This window comes from Papaver somniferum, chromosome 7, assembly GCF_003573695.1.
Source record: "Papaver somniferum cultivar HN1 chromosome 7, ASM357369v1, whole genome shotgun sequence".
Lineage (NCBI taxonomy): Eukaryota > Viridiplantae > Streptophyta > Magnoliopsida > Ranunculales > Papaveraceae > Papaver > Papaver somniferum.
In genome coordinates, this window is record NC_039364.1 from 208,111,093 (window position 1) to 208,116,421 (window position 5,329).

Genomic DNA, 5,329 nt, shown 5'->3' on the forward strand with positions numbered 1-5,329 from the left:
CGCTTGCGACCTAGCATGCCAAGCCGTGCCAACCTAGGGCCAAGCCGCAACACGCGCCATTGGCACATGCCAAGCGACGCTTGCGACCTGGCATGCCTAGCCGTGCAAACCTAGGGCCAAGCCGCCACACGCGCCATTGGCACATGCCGAGCGACGCTTGCAACCTAGCATGCTATGCCGTACAAACCTAGTGCCAAGCCGCCACACGCGCCATTGGAACATGCCAAGCGACCCTTGCAACCTAGCATGCCAAGCCGTGCAAACCTAGGGCCAAGCCGCCACACACGCCATTGGCACATGCAAACCGACGCTTGCGACCTAGCATGCCAAGCCGTGCAAACCTAGGGCCAAGCCGCCACACGCGCCATTGGCACGTGCCAAGCGACGGTTGCGACCTAGCATGCCTAGCCGTGCAAACCTAGGGCCAAGCCGCCACACGCGCCATTGGCACATGTCATGCAACACTTGCATTTTGGCATTACCACTGCACCCGATGCGCAACCTACGGCTAAGGCATTCCACACAAGCCATTGGCACATGCCATGCAACCCTTGCACTTTGGCATGCCGCGCCTACATCAAAGGCCACGATTCCTCTCAAGATGCAAAATCTCGACCGTTGAAGGTCGCCACTGAGCCGGCACATCTCTCAAGCTCAACTTATCAGACACCAGCGACATGCTACACGTTTTCCACGAAAACTCTCGAGACATCAATACATGTCACAAACTGGGGGATGCTCTTTAGGGTTTTGGTTTGGCGATTTACAATGTGCGTCATACACAAATGCCCGTTTCAAGACATTGTATTAAGAATAAAACGGTTAGTAAATGCAAGAAGTAATGGTGAAACACTCTTTCATTATGGAACATCAATTCTATCAAATTCCATCAATACCAGGCGTTACAACCTCTTCCCATTTAACTCATCTGTTTCTTTTTCTTACGAGGCCAGAGTACGTTTCACTTAGACTTGTATAAATAGGTCTTACCTATTTCCACCAAACCAACAAGTTTTTGGTCAGGAGAAATACAATACTCAGAAAGGCAACTTTGCTAGCTTTCCCAAAAGCTTTCACCTTCTGATACAAGTCAAGTAATACTCTTCCAGAACTTTTCTGGTCTCAACACTCTCTTCGCTTCCCTCCCTAAACCAGCCTTTCTCCTCCTCTTTGTGACCGAAGCAAATCCGGAATGGCCATTTCTTGGTTTAGGCTGGAGTTGTACAGATTGATCTCTCGAATCTAAAGTACTTCCGTGCAGTACATTTTTTTAGGGTTTAGATTTGTTTCTCACTTACCTACCGAAATTACCAAAATCGGCAGAAACGATTTTCACCCATAAACACCACCATAATATTTTCTGATCTTGTCACATTGACCTAAACGGAGCTATCAGGGAAAAGATCTACTGGGACCTGTATATAGATAAAGATCAAAACCCAATAATGAAAAGCACAAAATATTTTCAAGATGACACATACAATAACAAAAATAAATCTAGGAAAATAAATCTGGTGCAATGCAAACATGATAGTGTAACAAAAGTAATTACTTGGTCACCAATCCAAATCACAGTCCCCAAACTCTCGGAGTCCAAATCAAAAATCAAAAGACACTTTATTTAAAAAAATTGCAAATTGAACAACCCTATTCATGTTTACAAAAACATAGTCAGTTGAACAAACCCCTAAAGGGAGTATTTAGATCTAGTAACATAGATTAGTGTATCCAATTGCAACCATCAATTCATATATGACTGTAATAAAAAATAGTGGTGTTTGTCTCCTAGATCAAAGAGTCAATCAGTGGACAGGATTCATCGGAAAGAATCATCCGGCGGTCACTAGCTTCTGGATGGAGTTTTGATTTCGACGGTCAGGAATGATCTAAAAGTCCCTAATAAACACGAACTAAACCTAAGAGTTTTAATTCGGAAGGTATGAGAAGCTACAGATGGAGTGCTAATAAGGAGTAAGGACTAAGGGTTTCACAATTCGTACGAATTTGTTTTCTACACGAAGATCCATAAAAGGGACTCTTGACATCTATAAGATTATATGAATACTTTAGATACCTTTCGATGTTCTTTCAATAATTTTTCAGAGACATTTTCTGAGTCTTATATGGCTCGATTGTTCTTATGTAGATCTTCGAAGAGGTCTGAAATTGAAACAACAATTAAGAGAGCTCAAAACGATCCAAATTCTCTTTCATTGGTTCCTGTTTAAGGTAATCCAAATCTTCTGTTAACATTATTCTCGAATTATTGGATTTTTTCTTGATTCTTATTTATTCTGAGAGTCAGTTGTATTTATTGTGAAACTTTCAATTATTATTATTTTGTTGATTACAGTATTGGGATGAGTTCGTTTACGAATATCGTTTTCCATTAGATGAATTGGTGTTGATTTCTTTTCTTTAGGTTGGGTACGCAACTAAAGAGATTATGCAGGCGAAGAACTTTTCTCTGGCTCCGGTGATCCTAATTCACTCAATATGAACTTTTCTCTGGCTCCGGTGATCCTAATTCACTCAATAATATGGAAAGAAGATGTGGACGTGGGTTGAACAAGGTATAACCTTAACTACTCCTTTTGGTTCAACTTAATCTTAGATTTCTAATATGGAGTTTCACAAATCAGTTTCACATGTGTATTTACTATTGTTGATTCTTATGTAGTGATTTCATTATGGAATCAGTCTACTTTAGTGTATATTTTCATTATGGGTGTTTACAATAATTTGATAATCCAATTTGGATGTGAATGCTATAGCTAGATCGAAAGATGCGACTGGATTTAGTAGATGGCATGTTTACTTGAGTTGAAAATTTCGACAAGATTGAATTTTGCAAGTCCAAGGTTCGTCTTTCTTTGAAACCTCTATAATACTTCATCTATAAGCCAGACAAATATTTAGTATGGTTTCATAATTAGGTTCTCAGACCTAATTTTGTTATTGATTTACTTTTTTTCTTTTCTTATTATAGCTGAAAACATTCGTTTTTTTCTTATTATAGCTGAAAACATTCGCAGATTGGTGTTGGGATACAAACACCATGGTGTCAGATTTATCAATTGGGTTCTCTGATTTTGTATGTGTTCACATTCTTTTTACTGTTATATGGTTTGTAAAATTCCTAATCTGGGTTTATTGATTGATCAAACCAACGCTACTTCAATTGTTCACTGCAGAGGTCATTATCTCCCGAAGAGAGTTCAAACCCAGCAATCCAATAGGTTACTGATTTAGGCTTTGTTTAATTTGTTATTTATCACCAGCGAAAATTAAGTATAACACAATTTCCAGATGTGTACTTACCTAAAGGTAATTTATTGTTTAACGTTCTTTTTGATACCTGTTGACACTGAAATAACCTTATGGAATGTGGAATGTTACTCATTCGAATAAAATTTTGCAATTTGCTTTGAATTGTCCAAATCTTGAGCTAAAATCGAGATAGATAAAAGAAGAAAGGTGTGTTATTAACTAATTTTTTGTTAGATCAGTTTTTTGTTTTGAGTATCTTATTAAATGGTTATATTCTTGCGTACATATTCATATTGAGCAATCCTTATCATGTCGTACAGTACGGGTCAATTTCTAAACAACTTCAAACTATTTGATAATCCTGGATATTTAGGAAACTGAAAAAAAAAAAGAAACAGATTGAATATTTGGTACTTAAATATAGTAGACGTTTCACATTTTAACTTTATAACATTCAAGTCATAGATGCATTTTGCTCACATGTTACTGTTATATCAGGTAATATGATGGGGATGAGTTGTTGGGTCGAATTCAACCCAAGTAAGACTCTTAATATTTGAGCATATTTATATTCACTTTTTTTTCTAAATATTATGATCAAATGATGTACAGTTGCTCATAACTTACAATAATAGTGGGCCATATGCTTGAAGTAACTTTAGTTCATTGTCCCTTAGATTATTATTAATCCTATCTTCTGGACAATGCAACTGATGATTTGCCAACAGAAATTCTTTTGGGGAAATGATTTGATTTTTTATTGTCAAATTGAAGGGAGAGATACCATTGCCGACTTCGATGGTGTAGTAGACAATAAATGTAACATAGACCTCATGAAATGATTTTGCGTTGGGGGATGTTGAATGTGGACGAGCTATTGAACCTCCAACTGTTATCTCTGACAAGTTGAAGTGCAGTAATCGTCGTTGTGGGCATCGGTGTGGTAGTTATGTGGTTGTACTGACGTAGGAAATAAAAACGATAAACTTTGTTCTAGCTGACTTCATTACTTGGTGTGAAATAGCACAAATGATGTGAAAGGATGTTCCTGAATTTGTTTCTAAAGATACTGCGTACCTGCAATAAGTAAGTTGAAGGTAAATTCTCTGCTTGCTAACCATTTATGCCTATGAATGATATGGCTTAAGTATCTCTATATTTAATCCCACTTATATTAGGAAATTATACTTGCTGTCTTAGCTCAAATGGAAGAGCACATGGTTGTCAACCATGTCATTGTGGGTTCGAATCCCACAGATGGCACCACCATTTGAGTGAAACCTTACATACGGAAGATGGAAATATTAGCTATACATGAGTGGAACCTTACATGTTGTGGTGATGTGCTTGAATGGGTTTATATGGTTTATGGAATAGATTGTATTATTATCGAAGGAATTGAAGGAATGTTGGTGTCATTAGGAGCAAATCAGTTAGAAGCGAATATGACTTGAGAATATTTCAGAAAACAACTTTTCGTTGTTATTTTTTGGTACTTTAGAACACATCCTACTGAGAATATTAATTCCCTCGAGGACCATAATGCTTCTGGGAACTTATGAGAGTTCCAAGACCAAGTATGATTTCTAGACCACATCCATATCGTGTTATCCTTGCATTTTTAACTAATTTACTCGGAGAACCTGTCCAGTTGGATAACATTTAACACCGGATGTGCTAATTTTGTTGGTATCTTGAACATATTGATTTCTACTCCTTATATATAACTTATAGAAATTGACTATAAATAAACTAGGAGAGTGAGGAGATTTTGTGGATAATTTTTTTCTTGGATGCATGATAGTTCCTGGGATGCACCTTATTGTGAGGTGGTGCTAACATTTTTTTTTTCTAAAAAGAAAAGAACAGGTTCTCTGCAGTTCTTTTTTGTAGTAGTGCAAGATATCAGATGTTATAAATCTTCTATGCGTTTAAATTTACATGGTTGCTTTCTAATGCATAGTTATTGGTTGTTAGATTCTCCGTTTGTTGTAAGTAAGTGTAGGAAACAACAAGAAATCGGTGGAGTTTTTTGCTGGGGTGCACTCTACTTAGCCAG

At 37.5% G+C, this 5,329-nt stretch overlaps 1 long non-coding RNA gene and 1 other non-coding gene across 4 annotated transcripts; both read left to right on the plus strand.

Annotated features, from left to right (window-relative positions):
• The first annotated feature begins 1,943 nt into the window (after positions 1 to 1,943).
• LOC113293312 lies at positions 1,944 to 3,366 on the plus strand. Of its 3 annotated transcripts, none has more exons than XR_003332203.1 (5): positions 1,944 to 1,971; positions 2,147 to 2,229; positions 2,423 to 2,573; positions 2,775 to 2,861; positions 3,020 to 3,366. It is a non-coding gene; the product is annotated as an uncharacterized LOC113293312 (long non-coding RNA). The 3 variants fall into 3 exon arrangements; XR_003332204.1 differs by having other exon boundaries at positions 1,949 to 2,229; positions 3,020 to 3,094; positions 3,195 to 3,366; XR_003332202.1 differs by having other exon boundaries at positions 1,949 to 2,229.
• Positions 3,367 to 4,460: 1,094 nt separating this feature from the next.
• On the plus strand, positions 4,461 to 4,533 carry TRNAD-GUC. The gene has a single exon. It is a non-coding gene; the product is annotated as a tRNA-Asp (tRNA).
• The last annotated feature ends 796 nt before the right edge of the window (positions 4,534 to 5,329 follow it).